The 21,974-nt window shown below is 36.0% G+C and overlaps 1 long non-coding RNA gene across 1 annotated transcript in view; it reads left to right on the top strand.

Annotated features, from left to right (window-relative positions):
* The window catches only part of LOC109550295 (uncharacterized), a 120,598-nt gene that overhangs the window by 60,126 nt on the left and 38,498 nt on the right, over positions 1-21,974 (top strand). Inside the window, exon 2 of the long non-coding RNA XR_002176804.2 lies at positions 2,649-2,714. This is a non-coding gene — a long non-coding RNA (uncharacterized lncRNA). The remainder of the gene's footprint in view (positions 1-2,648; positions 2,715-21,974) is intronic.

Genomic DNA, 21,974 nt, shown 5'->3' with positions numbered 1-21,974 from the left:
AATAAAGCATTCAAAGATGGGCTAACAGTGCTTTCAGATGGAAGGTGAGGTTATATAAAACTTTATTTGGTGAATCACTCCGAAAATGAAAAGATCCATGAGGGAATACTGAAGAGTACCTGTTATATGGCTGTCAACTCAAAACCACCTTAACGAAAAAGCTGCTAAATGATTTGAAAATCTATCTTATTTATATAATATTAAATAACATCTAACAAAATTCATAAATCACTTAATAAACAATAAGTATAAATTCTAAATATAGTGATAGTAAAACACACAGCTCTTCTGATGCCAGAGGATGCTCTTGGAGAGCATTCTATTGTTGGTCTATTGTGTAGAGAATTTGTGAGTAGTCATTTCACCTCCCAGTACCATGGTATTATTGACGTCTTTGGACCAAGGCTCTTGCCATCCTCCCCTCATGAAAAGGTAAATGCAAATTAAAAATGCAAATTAAAACTAGCATTAATTTTAGATAACATTTCTCTTTCTGTTGGCAAGTGTTGAGGAAACAGGCAAACGGTACAACTGCAGGGAGGGAATTTTGTCAATATCTTACAAATTATAGTACATTTAGCTTTGGACCCAGTCAGTGCATTTCTGGAAATCAATTCCAAGGATATACCTTCATGAGAATAAAATTACATATGAACAAGATTAATAATTGTAGCCCTATCTGTAATAGAAAAATAATGAAAACAACACAAATGTCTATTGATAGGAGACTATTTGAATAATATCTTTCTAAGAAAGATGAAAAGCTTGTGAAAAAATTAAAGGAGTCTAACAGGCCTAGCTAAGGGCATACAGTTGAGATAAATGAGCAAATGATAGTGTGTTGAGATATAGCAATCCATGAAAGATCCGATCATGGAAGGCATGCTTAATTTTTTCTATGAATGAACATTTTCAGAGAAGAAAATGAAAAGCTCCAGTTCATAAAACATTCAAAGAGAGGCCAATACTACTTTAGATGGAGATTGCAATTATGTTATACTAACACTTTTGTTGGAAAATCTCTCTAAAAATCCTGAAGCTTTTTACTTATAGCTCCTTGAATCATAAAACTTGCATGATAAAGATATTAGTCAATAATTGTGTGATAAGTGAGCAATTACCATTTATTAAATACACAGAGAAGGAAAAACTGACAAATAAGGCTGTTCTGATTCTAGATGAAATCGAGTCAGAAAGGATGAAGCAAATATGGTAAAATGTTAACAATTATCAAATAGAGTTAACAGGGGCATTCATTTTATCATTCTATTTTTCCGTGTGTTTAAAATAGCCATGATAAAAATTGGGGGGGAAAAGCATTGTAAAATACAGAGTTTTAAAAAATATCAAGCAGTCTCATGTTTTCAAGAGTTGCGTAATTGCAAGCACAATGAATTTGAGGCAATAGTCACTTTGACTTTCTTTTGTCATCGTTCTGTGGCTTCGTGTCTGGCTTCAGATGAAAATTCACAGCCATCCACTCTCTGAGCCTCTAGTGCCCAGGAGAGACCAAAGTTCACATCCCTCTGTGCTCAGACGAGGACACATGGCAAGACTTTACTTGCACTCCTTCCTGTATTAGCTCACTGTTGCTCACATTTACCTTCCTTTGAGCACCAACAGCTTCTTCCCTCTTCTCTGTGACCAACTGCACTCTACTAATACTTCAGTCTGTTAGGAACCATTATTTTTAATTGCCTTATTTGTTTTTACAAATGATATTTGTACCCATTGTTTACCTTTAAAATAATATTTCATTATTAAAAGAACTCATTGAGTGACGCTTAGAAGGAAAATGTAATACCTACATGATACTGTGCAAAGTTGCTCTGATCTGAAAACATAGCTACTAAATTAGTTTAGCATTAAATTAGTGGGTAATCGTGATACACGCTTCGTATGAGGCAGAAATTCTCTTCACATTGTCAGAAAACTGCTAAAGTGTGTTTTAGAGATACTTTGTGAGATTAAGTTTTTACTATTCCCTTTTTATTTCTCTCATTTAAAAACAATGCCATGTGGCTTGTATTATCTAAAACGTGTAAACGATGGAGTAGAAAGATGTGAGAAGAATTTAGGAAATGTGGGGAAATGTGATTTTTTTTCCTGGTCATTATCAAAAACTAAATCAGTGATACAGTTCACATACATATAAGCATACAGCTTTATATGCTAATCGTTCAAGAAAATCTATATATATGCTGAATATTTCTATATTCAGTACACTTTCTGTATTCAAAACTCATTCTCTTCAGTGCCTATTTTACTGTTTTTGCACCTATTCCATTCCAGGATTTTATTAGGTAAATATTGTTTTTCATACATATAAAATGGATTTTTCTTTTATTTCACAGGAGTACCTATATTTTAGCATTAAGCTTTGTTATTTTTTCATAGTGTACAGTAATAAACTGGAGTTGCATTCAAATGACGTGGTTTATCATGTTAAATCTTTCACTCTTGATTCTGTATATTCTAGATAAAAAACAGAACTTAAGCTAAAGAAAAATGATTTTTATTAATAGTTTAGTATATTTTCAGTACTTTCACAAAGAAGGAACAACTGTTGCTTTGGTGAATTATAAAATGTTTTATATAATGGACACAATATATTCATTTGTATTCTTTTGTTTTTCATGTTCTCCCAGAATGAGCACTGTGTTTATCCAGAATGAGTACATGATGAAAGAAAACAAGACCAGACTGATGGAATTGTAAGTGTCTTTGCGAATCCCTCCTGTTGTTACCCAGCAACGGTGACTGTTAATCTTTGTCCTTTGCCCTCTTGCATGACCTCATTTCCTCTGGTTCCGCTGCGTTTTCCTTTAGTGCTCGCACTGCCAAGACTGGAGGCTATTACAACTCACTTGCTTTCAGTACTGAATAAATGGTCTACCAGTTTGAACTTTTATACCAATATTTCTGCTCTCAGTATGTATTTCTCTTTTTCATTCTGGAGAGTTGGACAGTGCACTTACGTGTTTTGGAGATAAAATAATACTATCAAAATACTGTATTGAAATGTAAAATCGATAGCTAGTGGGAAGCAGCCACATAGCACAGGGAGATCAGCTTCGTGCTTTGTGACCACCTAGAGGGGTGGGATAGGGAGAGTGAGAGGGAGACACAAGAGGGAGGAGATATGGGGATATATGTATATGTATTGCTGATTCACTGTGTTAGAGAACAGAAACTAACACACCATTTTAAAGCAATTTATACTCCAATAAAGATGTTTAAAGAAAAAATACTGTGTATTGAAAGGCAGTATAATTTTTACTTCCTGAATATAATTATATTTTAACCAGAGCAGAAAGTTTCAGTATTTACTTAGAAAGTTATTACCCTTATGTATTTGTTTTTTTGTTTGTTTGTTTAGAGAATTAAGTTCAATACCAGTCTCAGTTGGAATTTTACTTCCTTTTTTATAACTTAATTTCATCGAATATATTTATTTAAGGAGAGAAGGAAACGGCTAAGCTGAAAAATTAACTGATTTTCTTGTCCAAGCAAGGAATGAAAGACAGAAAATCACTGTTAAGTGTTAGAAAAGCAAAATAATTCCAGTAATATCATTATTTTATTTCTGTCCCTTTAAACATTGATGGCAGATAATGGTTGATTTTCATTTTTCAGAAAATGTCCAAATATCATTATCAAATTTTATATTATATTTTATTTTCAATATCATGGATAATATGTAACATTGCTGAGTGCTTATTATGTGCTAGATACTATTTTAAGCACCTTGTTTATATTAATTTATTTAATTTGCACAAGAATTTATGAGGGAAATAATATTGTAGCCACTATTTTATAGTTGAAACAAAAGCCGAAAACAATATAAGTGGTGGGTATAGCAGGGATTTGAATACTACAAGGTGATTCTAGTTTCTATTTATGTGTTTTATCATTAGCCATATAGATGTTCTGTTACCATTACTGCTTCCCCTGACCAAAAAGAATAAATAGATATTTTTTAAAGTTCCGACTATTTCTTGAGGCCTACGTAGCTGACATTTTTCTCCATTTGAATTTTTGGAACAGTTTATTATTAATTTTATGTTTCATTCAGATGGTTCTCTGCTATTTTCTAAGAAAAAAATATAAAGCAAAATAAAGAGTTCAGATACTAACTGTACACTTTAAAAATGATGAAACTACAAATGTGAAGGAAGCAGATTTCAAAACCTATAAAGTGTAAAAATTTAGAAAATCATCGATTTAGGTGTTTTTTAGTAGATTAGTTCAACTTAGACTTTATATTTCCAACAACAGAGTAAGGAATCTGCTATGGTCTGAGTGTTTGCATCCTCCCCAAACTCATATGTTGAAATCCTAATGCCCCACATGATGGTATTTAGGAAGTGAGGCCTTTGGGAGGTGCTTGGGTCATGACTCTGTAACCCTCATGAATAAAACTGATAGAATTGATTATACTTTCTACATCAAAATCATTACAGATTGCCTGGTTTATACAAGTCACTATGCTATGCAACTTATATGCATTAGTTTTAATACTGAATTCAACATTTGAGGTTTATATTATTATTATTCCCATTTACAGAAAAGTAGTTAAGATAAAGGGAAGAAAAACTGGGCTAAGTTTTGGCATTGGTTGGAATGTAAGAATATTTAATCAAGCAGAATGAGAAAGAAAAATACTTAAATATCAAAAAATAATTCAAATATTTTGATATATGTAGTAAAACACTTGGAATACTTAGAAAGTAATGATATTAAAAAGTTTAAATAATCACACTTAAAACCAGTACTGCATAAAGATACTATACATCATTGTATGTAAAACTGCAAAATTATTTTCTTGAAAAATATCACAGTCAATTGTAATTGAGGAAGGACCTTGGCTGTAATTGCCATTGAGGCATAGTAAATTTTTAAAATTTTGAGTAAATTGTGATGTATTTATTCAGATATTCAGTTGAATTGTATATTATCATAAATATAAAAGTCCACACTATATTTGAGTAATTTCTAGATCAACAGATACCAAAAAGCAATGAAAACTGTTTCACAAAATCATAAAGGAATGGGTTCTCCAAAGAACCTCTATGCATATTTCAGGAAATTCTAGAATAATGGGTCTAATCTTGAGAATCCAAATAATACATTTTGAATGTTACCTCTTCCATCTTATCTTCTTTCTATTAAGATATCACAAGAAAGCCTTTGAAAATTAAGCAATTGTGAATTTGGGAGTTAGAAATCTGAGTTAAAATGGATTTTTGAGAGAGGGTGAAATACAAAGTCTTTAAAAAAGTAAAACCACAAATTTTGAGTCAGTAAAAGGAAACTTTCCCAAGACATATATGACATGTTATCTAAAGAGAGAAGGTAAGAGGACAGATTAAAAGGGGAAAAAACAAAAAACAAAAAACCCTAAAGGATATTTTTTAGGAGAATAACTGGGGAACAGAGAGGATGATTTAGTAAGTAATATCACAGCTCCCAACCCAGAATACAGGGACTGAGCATTACTAGGTGGCAGGAGGAGAACTACAAAGAAGATTCTGATGGGTTGAAGAAATTCCAGCAGGTGATGAGGAGAACACACTAAGGTAGTATTAACCAGAAGTCAGAAATGCAAAACCATAAACGTGTACTTTGTTCTCAGAAATCGAAGGCACTTTAAAAAATATAGAACTAAAATATTAAAACTGTGGAGACTGGTGAGAATAAGAATATCTGCAACCTACCAAGGGTGAGATACTTTATAGCAATAATAATATTTAAAGCCTTAGAAGGAACCTATGAAGTAAGTATGATCGTTGCTGCTTTACAAAAATATGTTAGAAATTTACTCCAAGGGTTAAGAGTATGCACTGCTTATTCTGAGCCAAACACGAAGCACTCTGCATGGATCATTTCACTGAATCCTTAAGGTAGTTCCTTGACTTCCATACCCGGCTCTTTCCCACCCGACCAATGAGGCATCCTGGGCCGGAGAGCTTAACTCTACTCAAGCGTCCACACCAGTGCTTCCGGCATCCTGGGCAAGCCAGTCTTTTGATGTGCACCTGCGAACCTCTTCTCTGTTGCAGGACTTTGTCATATCTGACCCTGACCCGGGAAATAATCACCAGGCATAGAAATCTAAAGCACTCCACGTATTTTCAAATGCCTCTCAACAGTTAGAAAACAGGAGACGCAAGAGGGAAGAGATTTGGGAACGTATGTATAGCTGATTCACTTTGTTATAAAGCAGAAACTAACACACCATTGTAAAGCAATTATACCCCAATAAAGATGTTAAAAAAGAAAACAAAGAAACAAAGCACAGTTTGCTTTACAGGGATGCATACCTCAGGGTTTTTTTCCCACCAGGATTCTCTTTTAAAAGTATAAGGGTTGCTACATTGTGAGTATCTCACTGTATACATCAAAGGAAGAAAAGAAAGTATCAACTCACACATTTATTTTCATTGACTTCTCAAAGAGCCTGCAGAGGTAAATGGGAGAGATGCAATGCCTGGAAAAGCAAGATAATCAAGCAGCTTCCACTGTTTTGGAGGAGAGATCTATAGTTATATGATTTCATGTAGACAGTTTCAGGTTAAGCTTACTTAGGCAAAGGAAAATGTCACTTTAATCAGAGGAAAATGAAATTCAGATACAAAGTCACTGGTACTCTGTAATATTCATTACTATAGAGCTTTTTAATTTCCCTTAGAAAATGTGTGCATATGTGTGTATATTGCACATATATTTAGTTGTTAGTTTTATTTTCCCTTCAAGACTCAACTCATTTCTGTTTTGATCTCTATGAAGCTTTTTCACACTTTTCCAGCTCCCAAATACTCAGTTCTAATAATCTGTTTTGCTAATGCACAGTAAGAATTAAAATACAGTAGAACAATAAGAATTAGATTGAAAATAAGAAGAAAAGTCACCATCAGTATCTTAAAACTTCCTGACACATAAGAAATATAAACTATAAATATCACTTAATATAATTAGTAAACAAGTTAGATATGAAGACTATAAATATATTGATATACACTTGCTAAAAATACATATTTGTATACTTCACATTACTGTAGTCTAATAAGATTAAGTATTTCGAAAAAAATCGAGATCACAGAGAGATGGAAAAAGGTAATAATAATAGAGCTTTGAAAATCAAAGTAGAACAGCGGATGGATAACCCAAGGATGTTCTCTGGAGATGACCCAAGGAAAGGCCCACACTCTGATCCTCTTCCAGTTAAAACTCAACAGTCCATTTGCTTTTTCTCCCCCTCATAAACTATCATGAAAGTTTTCCTGCTCAAGAACAACTGAACCAAAAGTCAGATGGACCAGTTATGCCACTGAAAAACCTTAAAAAGATAAAATTTTTACTCTTTTGCTCTTAAGAAAATTGCCATTTGTCAACCCCAAATCCATCTCTCTCCCACAGAAATAGGGTCATGGCTGGTCACATGGCTGCTCAGCTGGAGCCTAAATATTCCAGTCTTCTTTGCAGGCAGGAGGATACCAGATGACTAAATTCTCCTGAATGTCTGTGAGCTGAAGTCACATGTACCACAACTAGGTATGGGTTCTGGGACAGCAGATGTGTGCTCTTACACACTCTTCAACATCTGCAGACAGAAGGGGCATGACTGTCACTCAGCTTCTGCCATGCAGACACATCAGCCCCCTAGAACATGGCAGAGCCATGGATGGGAGTAGTTCTGATTCTCTGAAGGGCAGTGTGGAAAAGAGCCATCGATCCACCCGCACCACTCACCTTGGGATTGTTAGAAGTGAGGGAATGAACTTCACTTTTCTCTGGGTCATCTCTGTCACAGCAGCCTAGTCTTCGCCCTCCCATAATCCTTTCTCAAAAAGACTCTTGACTGTGTTTTCTGTGTTGTCTAGTCCCAGCTGCAAGTGTTGTAAGACAGCAAAATAGGAAAAACATGAGGATACACAATAACTTTTTAAAAAATATTTATTTATTTGGTTGCACCAGGTCTTAGTTGTGGCAGGAAGGCTCCTTAGTTGTGGCATATGAACTCTTAGTTGTGGCATGCATGTGGGATCTAGTTCCCTGACCAAGGATCGAACCCGGGCCTCCTGCCTTGGGAGGGCGGAGTCTTATCCACTGCACCACCAGGGTAGTCCCCAAAATAACTTTTACTCAAATCTCTCTGTTATTTTTTTTTTTAAGTTCAGCATCAAATTACTCAGGGTCCATTCCTGGCTTCAACACACTGACGATGAGTCACAAAATCTCTCTGGTTGCCTCACCTCTAAAATGGCCATAGTGATAATATTTATCTCATTATTACAAGGATTAAGTGTTATTATTTATGTACACTGCTTAGACCATTCCGGCTCACAGTAAGCTATCAATAATGTAGCTGTTATGTGGTAAAAATGCCACTGCCAAACCCCTTGGCATATTTTCTGGCCTGAATCAGTTAGAGCCACAGTCAGGACAAAGAGAACCCTCCTGTGCATAGTAGCTGTCAGAGGTCAACAAACCTTTTCTGTAAACGATCAGACAGTACAGGCATTCCTTATTTTATTGTGCTTCTTTTTTTTTTTTTTTTTTTGCGGTACGCGGGCCTCTCACTGTTGTGGCCTCTCCCGTTGCGGAGCAGAGGCTCTGGACGCGCAGGCTCAGCGGCCATGGCTCACGGGCCCAGCTGCACCGTGGCATGTGGGATCTTCCCGGAACGGGGCACGAACCCGTGTCCCCTGCATCGGCAGGCGGACTCTCAACCACTGCACCACCACGGAAGCCCCTATTGTGCTTCATTTTATTGTGCTTCCCAGATTTTCCATGTTTTCAAATTGTAGGTTCGTGGCACCCCTGCATCAAGAAAGTCTATGGGCTCCATTTTTCCAACAGTATTTGCTCACTTCATGTCTCTGTGTCACATTTTGGTAATTCTTACAATATGTCCAAGTTTTTTATTGTCATATTTGTTATGGTGACCTGTGATCAGTGATCTTTGATGTCACTACTATGATTCACTGAAGGCTCTGATGATGGTTAACACTTTTTTAGCAAAAAAAGTATTTTTTAGACATAAGGTATGAACATTGGTCTTTTTAGACATAATGCACTGCACATTTTATAGAGTACAATATAGTATAAACATAACTTTTATATGCTCTCTGGAACCAAAAAAATTGTGTGACTCGCTTTATTGCAATATTCACTTTATTGCCATGGTCTGGAACCAAACTCATAGCATCTTAGAGGTACGTCTCTAAATCTTTTAGGCTTTGCTGGCCATAAAAGTGGTCTTAGCCACCTTATTCTGCTGTAGTAGCGCGAATGACCCCATGAATAAGCATGGCTGTATTCCAATAAAACTTTATAAAAACAGACAGTAGGATAGATTTAGCCAACAGGCTGTTTGCCAAACTCTGAGTTAGACTAATGAATTATGGACAGGTGATAAATGCTGATACTGTGTTTCATCATTTTCTAGTAAGACGTTTACACAAAGTCACAGTAAAATGTGAACAGTTAATATGAAGATTCTCACTGTTAATTTTTCTATATTTACTGACGTCAGGCAGATGTTTTTTTATTCATCAAATCACTCAAACATTTATTGCTGTGCCTACTGAATTTGACACATTTTTATTTTTACATAATGTAAAACTGACAACCATAATATATGTTCTAAATTTGTACTTAGATTAATCAAGGAAATAACTGAACAACATTTGGTTAAGAATGTAGTACCTTTATCTCTGAATATTTATTGGAGAGGTAGGGAGAGACATAAAGCATCATCACAATTAGAATAACTAGATTAAAAACTGAGAAGATAAAATACATAATAAATTGACCCTGCAGGAAAATTCACTTTAGAGTAGAAGGAAAAACTTAAATAATAGGTTCTTGCGAGTAGGTCACGGCTCAAGATTACTTTGCCTTTAGCACTTTTGATAATTTACTAAGATGCATTACTTCTCACCCTCTTGTCTCTCCTGCCTTTTTTCTCCTTCCCATTTTTTTCCCTCTCTTACAATGAATGTGTTCAAACACATTCATCTTCCTCTCACTCCTGCCTTTAGAGTCACCTTGGACTTTCTATCCTCAATTCTGTCTGCAAGTAAAATAGTCTTGCATCTTCTCCCTCCCCATACTTCAACTTTAAGATTTAGACATAATAGTCGTAGGTAGAGCTTAGACTTGAAAAATGCAATTTGGAAATTACCAAGACTTCTGTTCAGTTTGATTGCTAAAATCAAAATATGTAAATAATTACATAAAGGGTTCATCTTGAATTCAGGGACTTATTGTAAAATGATATACATTGACACCCCAGGCCTAAATCCTTCTTTTTTCATGTATTCCAACTACTATCAATTAATTAATTTGAATGTATAAAGGAAATACAATGTTATGTATATATTCCTCTGTCAGTGCTCAGTGTATTTATATCTTCTAACATCTATATTTGCCTCTGAATGTCACACCATGACTAATTTTTGTATCAGATTCTAATCTGGGCAGCAACTCACAGAGACAGTGAGAGAGGAATCAAGCAGCTGATATTGATCCATTGGTGGTTACAAACCCTGAGATGCTTTTGCTTCCCTTACCAGCAACCAACAACATCAAAGCAAAGGAGAAGCCTACCGCATACCTCTTTGACATCAATCCTTCATGGTTTTCTTTATCCTATTCAAGTCAACACAAAGTTGTGAATAAGATAAAAAAGAAGTTTCTGATTTTCAAACCCTTCCAGTTAAAAGTCTCAAAATGAACTAGTGGCTTAGAGCTATCTTCCTTTCCGCTGCTTTTACTAATGAGAAGCTAAAGCACATGGAGACTGTTCTGACCACAATCACACAGCACCGTAACTTAGAACCTGGGCTTCCTAATCCTTATACAGAGCAGAGCAGGAGGTGTTCTGAAAGCACTCTGCAGAGTGGATGTGTCTGCTTCCTGCAGTAAATATGCTGAAGGAAGCCATTCACTCAAACTTGGTTGGATGGTGCTACAAAATACCTACCCCACTTTTCAAGAGTTTATCATGGTGAAAATAAGAAAGGACTGCTCAAACAATGTAAATCAGTCTTCTTCACAAATACTAAGTCCAGCAATTGGAAAGCCACGTTCATGGTTCATGTCACTCTTGGTATTTGCTTCATTTGGGAAATAGGGACTTTGAAAGATGGAGGACAGGCATTGCCATAACGATTTTAAGATTTTACCTGCCAGTTCCCTGCCATATTTTTAACAAATGAGCTCAGAGCATATCAGAATCGTCCTTAGGGACATCTAGGAATAAAATCTATTGCTCTCTAAAAACCCATGGTAAATAATGAATTATATTACCTAGATATTTGCAATGTGGAAAACTACTTTGGAAACCAGTACATGTAAACAATAGGAAAACAAAAATCTAATAACTATTATATAGCTCAGAAAATAACACCGTGTGAATACTGATTTCTTGGGGATTTGTTGCTAGAGCTAAAATTGCCATTCATTTCTTCCCAAGCAGGACTATTTCAGTGTTCTTTCTTACGTCACTTTTTAAATTATATTTAAATGACTGAAGTTAAACATATAAACTGTTCTGTAAACAGTTAAATTGACTGAATTTTTTGAGTGAAAAGAAATAACTAATTATAATGCTGTTGTGTTGTTTTTAAAAAGAGTTTGTTTTACAGCAATTGCCTTTGTCTAAATGCAAAAAAAAAAAGAAATCATTGATTTAAAAATAGGAATAAAAAATTATTCTTATTGAAATGGAGGAATAATTTTCTTAGAAAATTATTCCTCCATTTCAATAAGAATAGCCTCATTCAATAGCCTAAACTCACAAAATAGTCTCCATCTTGTCCTAAAAATGGTATAAAAATGCTTCCTACATTTCAGAGTGACTTAGGTTTTTGTTTCTTTGTTTGCCTCTGTTTTGCTTTGGAATGGTGTGAGAATGTCTCATTTATTTATACTGTATTACAAAACTCAGAGAGATATTTTGGTGTAAAACGTAGATGCTAGATAAATGAAAGCATCTAATTCTGTTTACTTACCATGGTCCTGGAGCTAAAATCGTATAATCTTATCCTTTCCTCTGGTTACTTTTCACACACTTGCTCGCTTATGGCTCTGAGGCTCCGGCCTCAGTGAATTTGGTGTTACTGACTATGAGACAGATGATAATCATATTCGTTGGGTAAACAAACAATACCAGGTGCAGGAGAAGGGGATACATTTGAAATTGCTTAAATCACAATTGAAATTGACTGTATTTGATTTTCAAAACCTTTGTGACTCTAAAGACTTTAGTTGCTTTGTTTTCTCAAACCTCCTGTGGATTTAGGAAGAGAAGATAAACAACACAATTGTTCTCAAAGCTCCTAGCTCACAGTAAGGAGGAAGGGATAAGTTAGTAACAGTTCTGACCGGCTCACACACGTCTCCTGAACAGGGCTTTAACATTTGTGCACCTCCCTCCTATAAATGTATACGGTTTTAACGACTGTAGGTAAAATGGATCAGAAAGTATAATGTGTAATTAAAAATATATGTTCTGACGTACTTCACTCAGTATGACAATCTCTGGGTCCATCCATGTTGCTGCAAATGGCATTATTTCATTCTGAGTAATATTCCATTGCATATATGTACCACATTTTCTTTATCCATTCTAGATTGTCACACTGAGTGAAGTCAGACAGAGAAAGAGAAATACTGTATGATATCCCTTATATGCGGAATCTAAAAAGAAATGATACATATGAACCTATTTACAAAACAGACACAGGCTCACAGACTTAGAGAAGGAACTTATGGTTACCAGGGGGGAAGGTTGGGGGGAAGGGATAGTCAGGGATTTGGGGATCGACATGTACACACTGCTATATTTAAAATGGATAATGAACAAGGACCTACTGTATAGCACAGGGACCTCTGCTCAATGTTATGTGGCAGCCTGGATGGTAGGGGAGTTTGGGGGAGAATGGATACATACATATGTATGTCTGAGTCCCTTTGCTCTGCACCTGAAACTATCACAACATTGTTAATTGGCTATACTCCAATATAAAAAAGGTTAAAAAAAGATACATGCACACAAAAAAATTAAGTTGTTATAAAATTTTAAAAAATATATGTTCTGATTTTTAGGTAGAATCTCCACAAATATGCAAATTCACTCAGGAAGTCTTATCTGAATGGTGTGATTGTATCCAAATATAACCTACAGTATGATATCTGGAATGTTTTCTCTCTCATCTTCCTAGAACACGTGTGATTTTTCCTTTTTAACGTTTAAAGGACTTTTTAAACATTTAACATTTTATTACCACGTTTCATATAATTAGTTCTTCTTATAAGATACCCAAGGATTGCTAATCTATTTATGCAGTTAAGAGACTTTCATTTAAAGTGAATTCAAAAGCTGACTTCAAATCATCATCCTCATAGCGTATGAGAAGCTGAATTGGGAACAGGGAGATTCTCGTCTTAAGGAAGCTCTTGATCGATACATACGGTTACTGAAAATGCAGCATCATTCTTAATATGCGTAGAAATTATGCTTTCTATGAAGCAAATTAGCTTATAATATCTTTTAAAAATTATGAGATGTTCTTGGAGACATATTTAAAAACCTCAGAGTACAACGAAATATGTTTAATGAAGCAAATCATGGATGTTTAACTGAAAGCCATACCAGCTTTACTATTGTTGGCAGCAGTGTTCGCCTCATGTTTTCATATTAATTTCTAATAAAGCTGGCGTTCTAAAGGAAAGAAGAATGTTAAGGATTCTTAGAAGCATCTCTGATGATATGCTTATTAGTCTGCTGAATCAATTTATTTCATGTAGATTTATTATATTTTCTCTTTTGAATCTATTCAGTTTATATATTTGTTTATAACAAATTGTTTCTATTTACAGGATACACTGACTCTTAGATAAGCTGGTGGAAAAATCACCAGAAACATCACATCAGATGAATCTCTATAGAGCATTTTTGATTTCCTCCCATATAGCCTATAGCCTACTAATAATTGTTTGATCTGCAAACATCCCTATACTCAATAACTGGGCAGTCTAAGCAAAATGTTTAATTCAAATTTGATCATGAAAACAAAGAAATCTAAACTTGAACATAAACCAAAGGGGGCATGGTGAAAATAAACACAAATGAAGACTGGATACCTTGAGTAATACTCATCTATTTTCATTGGACCTATGTTATTTTAATGCTCATTTCATTATGATCCATGTTTTGTTTTCCCCACAAAGTATTTGATTTTTACTTTATTTAGAGAGGAAAAAATTACCATAAAAACCCTAAAACTGGTGGGGGGGCAGTCAAAATGTCAGTTTAAAAACTTTATTTTCTGAATGAAGGCAATTTACAGCTCAAAAAAATAAAAGAAAGAAAGAAAAGAGCACATGGAATACAGGTTTATGCAAACAATTACCCTGCTCTACCCCAGTCTCTTGGTCGCATGTGACTGTCTGTGGCAATTAAGAGCAGGGCATTTGGGGAGACAGAGATGGATTCAGTTTCCAATTCATCCTTTGCTACTTTATGATCTTTTGGCGTTGTCTAACCTTTCTCTATCTCCTTTTACAAGACAACAAAGTGAAATAATAATAGTACATGACCTACAGGGGTGTTTTGAAAATTAAATGAGAGAACACAAAATACTTACCCTAGAGCTTTGTATGCATTAATAAATGCTCATTATTAATAATGGTTTTAGTAGTAGTAAATAAGCAACTAATTAAACAAGTAATAAAAAGGATATTAATGTTATGAGTCCAGAATATATATCCTAGAAACATTTTGAAAAGTGAATAATAAAAAGTTTTATCCATAGCCAAAAAAAGTAATTATGAATTTTTTAAAAAACACCCTTTCACACACTAAATCTTTCTAATCAAAGACCTTCCCTTCAGTACTTTGTAAGTAAATAATTCAGAGAAAGTCAGGGAAGGAAGTGAATATTGAATGCTTAGTGAGCCCCATCCTCAGTGGAAACACGCTGAATCCAAAGACTTCCAATGACCCTCTTCTTGGGAGCAACATAAGTCAACTTCCAGAAGTTAGCAACTCAGGCTTTACAGTTTCACTCTGTGGTCATTTTCATCTCCTGCTTTCTCAACTATTATTAATCACATCAAAATAAAGAAACAGCTAGGGCTTCCCTGGTGGCGCAGTGGTTGAGAGTCCTCCTGCCGATACAGGGGACACGGGTTCATGCCCCGGTCCGGGAAGATCCCACATGCCGTGGAGTGGCTGGGCCCGTGAGCCATGGCCGCTGAGCCTGCGTGTCTGGAGCCTGTGCTCCGCAATGGGAGAGGCCACAACAGTGAGAGGCCTGCGTACCACAAAAAAGAAAGAAAGAAAGAAACTAAAAGAGAAAGAAAAGAAAGAGAAAGAAGAAAAAGAAAGAAAGGAAGGAAGGAAGAAAGAAAGAAAAGAAAGAAAGAGAAAGAGATAAGGTCTTCTAGGGCATCAGGAGGGGTGAACTGGAGGGATTATTTCTCCTATTTCAGCTGTGAGATGCAGTGGTGGACAGATATGTGTTGGAATGCATCAGAGCATTATTAAGGAGAAAAAAGATAGAGCACTTTGTGTCCCTGTTCTGAAAAAAGGAAGTAGAGCAAGGGGGGCCAGGACCTCCCTTGGACTGAGCAGCTGCCTTGGCACTTAATTTGAAAAGACATGTGCAGATTTCTAAACAGCCATCAGCGATGTCCTTCACCTCTGGGCACTTAAAGCACAGAGAACAGGGGATCCCCCTGGGGACCCATGGTTGCAGATGGACCAAAAAGTCTTTTCTAGAGAGATGGACTGTCTGAAATTGAATGCAAAACCTGTGCAGATGTTCATTTGTGCATTCTGGAGATAAATCCACAGTTCAGAATAGAAACGCAAAAGAGATTATCAGACACACACATACCTGAAAGTTTTTAATGCCCATAGATATTCTTTAGCAGCATGGAACATGCATAGAATCATGGACTAACAGAACTGGAAGGAACATCAGTAGTCAACTAATTATTCACCCTTCTGATTTTAGAGATGATGATATTGGGAATCCAAGAAGCCAGGTGACTCTGGCCCATGATCACAATAAGAAAGCTTATAAGTGGTAGGTTCAAACATAGGAACCATGTTTTTCTCTCCCCATTCAGTGATCTTTACATTATATATTTGCATCAATATTGATTATTGTCTGACCATAGCATGTACATACAATATATCAGGCACCACTTTACGTACTAAATGCATTATATAATTTAATTCTTTGGTTGAGTGATGATGGAGATCATGGTAATGATGATATTAGTGACTTGCTAGCCACCAACTCCTACATGACAGAAGTAAAAGGAAATGTGGCCAGGAAATATTGATCTTTCATTAAATATTGTATCCTGCATAAAGAGAGCCAACAAGATGCTGAAAGAATACACAGAACACTCACCCATTTGTTACTCAATTAGATTTAGAAAAGGAACTCATTGAATTCTAAAAGCAATGAACCTTGAGAAGATCCAGACTGACCCAGGGTTATTAACTTTTAAATGCCCAGACAGAATCACACGGTAGGAGACTTCTCTGAACGTTCTTTGCGAATAGTGTCACTATATTTAGGCTCATTCATTGATTTTAAAAAAAGAAAAAAATAAATATTTACTTTTTCAGTTACTTATAAGGGAACAATTAAAATGTAATCATCGAAACTGAGCAAACAGCTCTATGAATAAGCACAAGATGAGATTATGAATTGACAAACTGGAAATCGTTTCAACAATTTCTGGTAGGCAAGACTTTCCTCAATTTTAGTCACTGTTAATGAAATGAAAGGTCTTCTATAAGGTTTTAAACTTTTGTATTTTTCAAAGAATAATTATCTTTTTAGCCTAAGTCTTTTTTTTTTAACATTTTTATTGGAGTATAATTCCTTTACAATGGTTGTGTTAGTTTCTGCTTTGCAAAAAAATGAATGTTATATATATACGTATGTTCCCATATCTCTTCCCTCTTGCGTCTCCCTCCCTCCTACCCTCCCTATCCCACCCCTCTAGGTGGTCACAAACCACCGAGCTGATCTCCCTGTGCTATGCGGCCCCTTCCCACTAGCTATCTACCTTACGTTTGGTAGTGTATAGAGATTGGTAGAGTCCATGCCTCTCTCTCGCTTTGTCACAGCTTACCCTTCCCTCTCCCCATATCCTCAAGTCCATTCTCTAGTAGGTCTGTGTCTTTATTCCTGTCTTACCCCTAGGTTCTTCATGACATTTTTTTTTTCTTAAATTCCATATAGATGTGTTAGCATATGGTATTTGTCTCTCTCTTTCTGACTGACTTCACTCTGTATGACAGACTCTAGGTCTATCCACCTCATTACAAATAGCTCAATTTCGTTTCTTTTTATGGCTGAGTAATATTCCATTGTATATATGCGCCACATCTTCTTTATCCATTCATCCGATGATGGGCACTTAGGTTGTTTCCATCTCTAGGCTATTGTAAGTAGAGCTGCAATGAACATTTTGGTACATGACTCTTTTTGAATTATGGTTTTCTCAGTGTATATGCCCAGTAGTGGGATTGCTGGGTCATATGGTAGTTCTATTTGTAGTTTTTTAAGCAACCTCCATACGGTTCTCCACAGTGGCTATATCAATTTACATTCCCACCAACAGTGCAAGAGGGTTCCGTTTCCTCCACACCCTCTCCAGGATTTATTGTTTCTAGATTTTTTGATGATGGCCATTCTGACTGCTGTGAGATGATATCTCATTGCAGTTTTGATTTGCGTGTCTCTAATGATTAGTGATGTTGAGCATTCTTTCATGTGTTTGTTGGCAGTCTGTATATCTTCTTTGGAGAAATGTCTATTTAGGTCTTCTGCCCATTTTTGAATTGGGTTGTTTGTTTTTTTGTTATTGAGCTTCATGAGCTGCTTATAAATTTTGGAGATTAATCCTTTGTCAGTTGCTTCATTTGCAAATATTTTCTCCCATTCTGAGGGTTGTCTTTTGGTCTTCTTTATGGTTTCCTTTGCTGTGCAAAAGCTTTGAAGTTTCATTAGGTCCCATTTGTTTATTTGTGTTTTTATTTCCATTTCTCTAGGAGGTGGGTCAGAAAGGATCTTGCTGTGATTTATGTCATAGAGTGTTCTGCCTATGTTTTCCTCTAAGAGTTTGATAGTTTCTGGCCTTACATTTAGGTCTTTACTCCATTTTGAGCTTATTTTTGTGTATGGTGTTAGGGAGTGATCTAATCTCATACTTTTACATGTACCTGTCCAGTTTTCCCAGCACCACTTATTGAAGAGGCTGTCCTTTCTCCACTGTACATTCCTACCTCCTTTATCAAAGATAAGGTGACCATATGTGCGTGGGTTTATCTCTGGGTTTGATCTTTCTGTTTTTGTGCCAGTACCATACTGTCTTGATTACTGTAGCTTTGTAGTATAGTCTGAAGGCAGGGAGCCTGATTTCTCCAGCTCCGTTTTTCATTCTCAAGATTGCTTTGGCTATTCGGGGTCTTTTGTGTTTCCATACAAATTGTGGAATTTTTTGTTCTAGTTCTGTGAAAAATGCCAGTGGTAGTTTGATAGGGATTGCATTGAATCTGTAGATTGCTTTGAGTAGTAGAGTCTTTTTCACAATGTTGATTCTTCCAATCCAAGAACATGGTATATCTCTACATCTATTTGTATCACCTTTAATTTCCTTCATCGGTGTCTTATAGTTTTCTGCATACAGGTCTTTTGTCTCCTTAGGTAGGTTTATTCCTAGATATTTTATTCTTTTTGTTGCAGTGGAAAATGGGAGTGTTTTCTTGATTTCACTTTCAGATTTTTCATCATTAGTGTATAGGAATGCCAGAGATTTCTGTGCATTAATTTTGTATCCTGCTGTTTTACCAAATTCATTGATTAGCTCTAGTAGTTTTCTGGTAGCATCTTTAGGATTCTCTGTGTATAGTGTCATGTCATCTGCAAACAGTGACAGCTTTACTTCTTGTTTTCCAATCTGGATTCCTTTTATTTCCTTTTCTTCTCTGATTGCTGTGGCTAAAACTTCCAAAACTATGTTGAATAATAGGGGTGGGAGTGGGCAACCTTGTCTTGTTCCTGATCTTAGTGGAAGTCTTTATAAGAAATTTTTTAACAGCAAGCTGCTTGATGAAAGGAACAGAAGATCCACTCTGGAACATAATAGTGGGTACAGAGCAATAGATGAGAAAAGAGGAAGATTGAAAGGAAGGTCACCAGTGTCTGAAAATACTAACATGAAGAATAAGTCCTAGGGCATTGCATGAGCTGAGTAACCTGAAAGGCCCTTTTTCAATAAAATGTTTCTAATTAGTTGCCTTTGACAGAGACTTGAATGGCAATATTTAGATTTTGTCCTTCACCTTCTTAGCACCCTACTTTGTATTAGGCGAAATACTGACTCAAACAAGGCCATAGTGGTTGAAATACCTTGTTTCATATGTCCCTGGTCTTGAGCTTCCTTGCCAATATGTGCCTCTTCAAACTGAGCCAACTGGCTGCCAGTTTCACTTTGAGGAACTTTTTGGACATGTACTAATGCAAGAAATTATATCCAGCTTTGCTCTTAAATCAGAACTGCACCAACTTTTCATTCCACTACTTCAAGAAAATAATTGATAAAATCAGCCATGGTGATTTAAGAGTCATTTCTATCTTCAGTACACTACAGCCCTTTCATTACAATACATTTGTTGCTTTGGAGGTTGGGTAGGATTCCCAGATTTCCCTTGAACCCCTGGTGTTCTGTATTTTAATATCTGATTCTAACATCTAGGGTCCAACATTTTGATAGTTAGTTTACTGCCTTTAGGATGAGATTTAGCATCTGCAGTTCAGCAGGATACATGATTGTCTGATCTATACTTTTTCCAGCTACTTGGATACAGAAAAGACTTTTCCTAGCGAAGTTATATACTTGCTGCACGTGTCTTATACGTGTTCAGGTGTGCTGGCTGGGACAGGAACAGAGCTCCCTGTAGCACTGTATTCAAGACAGCAACAAATGACAGCACAGCTCACAATCCTCAGGCTTCTTTTCAGCACCCCAGGGGCTATCTTAGCATGTAGTGTGGAATCTTGGAGACGGTGAACAAAAATGTCATCCTTCACTCATATTCTTCTTTATCTTATAACAAGGACTATCATCTGCCGTATTGGGGTCAGGAAATCCTTACCTGGGAATAGTGACACTAGCACTCAAAGACTGACCTATATTTATATAAGAAAATCATTGCTCAGCTAATGTTACATACATCCTTGCTCTACATTTTACTGTACCTCTGAGCCATGGTTTTAAAAGTGTTTTACTCCCATATAAGCTCTGTTTACTTGTTCAGTTCCCATTAGCTTTATAACACAACATAGAACCTGAACAGAAAATATATTTTATGAAGATTCCAGGGTGATCGGTGCTCGCCATGACAGTTTCAAAGGCTCAGATCCATGCAATCAAGTATCTTTATGCTGTTAGTCATGACTTTCTCCTTTGAAATGATTGCCCGCCATCTGTTATTTCACGTATTAAATCTTTGTTGCTGAGCAGCAAGCCAATTTGCCTTCATGACTTTACCAAAAAAAAGCATTTAAAATTCCTTTATGCAGGATGTAATTGCTTCAACTCAGTGTTCTTTTAAATTCCAGATAAAAATTGAACATGTGCATGTGAAGTACACAGCAATCAGATACTGAAGTCATTAGCTATGCAGTCACACAACCCCTTAGAAGGCTGTTCACAGTTTAAACCCTACATTATCACAGTGTGTAACTGTTGCAAACTTTGCTCGTTAAAAATGAGGATGTGTATGTGATAGCTAAGCAAAACCTTTGTTAGTAATTTCATGAGGCAGCAAATTGTTGCCATTTACATCTGTAACTAAACTATTTTTGGATTGTACCTTTCTGTCTCATGGATGTGTGTTTTGTATATAACTGATTCCTCTGTATTGCCATTGATCTAATGACTCAATTTGCATCCCCTAATTGATTTCATAGTATAAAGAACTACTTAACTTGGAGTACATAGGGACGTGATATTCATAAGGCCATGACAATATGAAGGGCAAATACTATATATTGCCTTAAACTTTTCTTAATATATTCATAGATTTCTGTGATGCATCATAGTTTACTCTCATGGAAAGATAGTGAGAGATAGTAGTACCCTCACCTTCTGGTCAAGGGCAGGATTTCCTGAGTAAGACTAACTCACAATAGAAGTTATCCCGAGTAGTCAAGGAAGAATGCCCAAGAGTTCACCTAAACTAAGAGCAATTTAGGCAGTGTTTATTGCAGTCCAGTCCAAAATACTCAGTGTCTCAAATAAACATTGCAAATGATGATGGGAACTAAAGTTAAGGAATAGTTTTATAAGCCTAAGTAGACAGGCTATTTACAGACAAAAATGTAGTAACTGGTAACAGTTATTATTAGAAATAAGGACTAAGGATGGAAAATGGCAGGACTAAATCAAAGCTATATATTAGACAAGAAACGCAGAATGCAGACTAAAGTTGAAACCAAAATTTTTCAAACTGGAGCACATGGGTTTGAAATAAGGCTTTGCAAATTCAATTCAGGCAGTGAGGTTTTTATTATTGGCATGTAAGTTTCCAGGAGAATGAACTGAAAATTGGGAAACGAACATAAAATCTCAGTGTTGGCACTAGAATGCAGAATCTTACAGCAGTTCAACAGAGAGGATTACCAAGTATCTGCAGAGCCCTCCAAGTCAAGGGCAGAGTGAGTGAAGAAACTCCCAAAGTTATCACCGTCCTGGCACCTGCATGGGTCATGTACGGAGGGCAGAGCTGAGTGTCAGGGATGTCAGTTATGGGCCTCGCAATGTTGTTGCAAAAGCAAAGGCTGGGGAATGAGCAAAGGCATCGTTCTAAATGTGTTAGTTTCATCTGCGGTGATTAATTTTTTTTAACTTCTTCTTTTATATTGCAGTAT

Source organism: Tursiops truncatus, chromosome 13, assembly GCF_011762595.2.
Source record: "Tursiops truncatus isolate mTurTru1 chromosome 13, mTurTru1.mat.Y, whole genome shotgun sequence".
NCBI classification, from domain to species: domain Eukaryota; kingdom Metazoa; phylum Chordata; class Mammalia; order Artiodactyla; family Delphinidae; genus Tursiops; species Tursiops truncatus.
The sequence above is the reverse complement of the archived record's forward strand: the minus strand, read 5'-3'. Positions and strand labels throughout refer to the sequence as shown.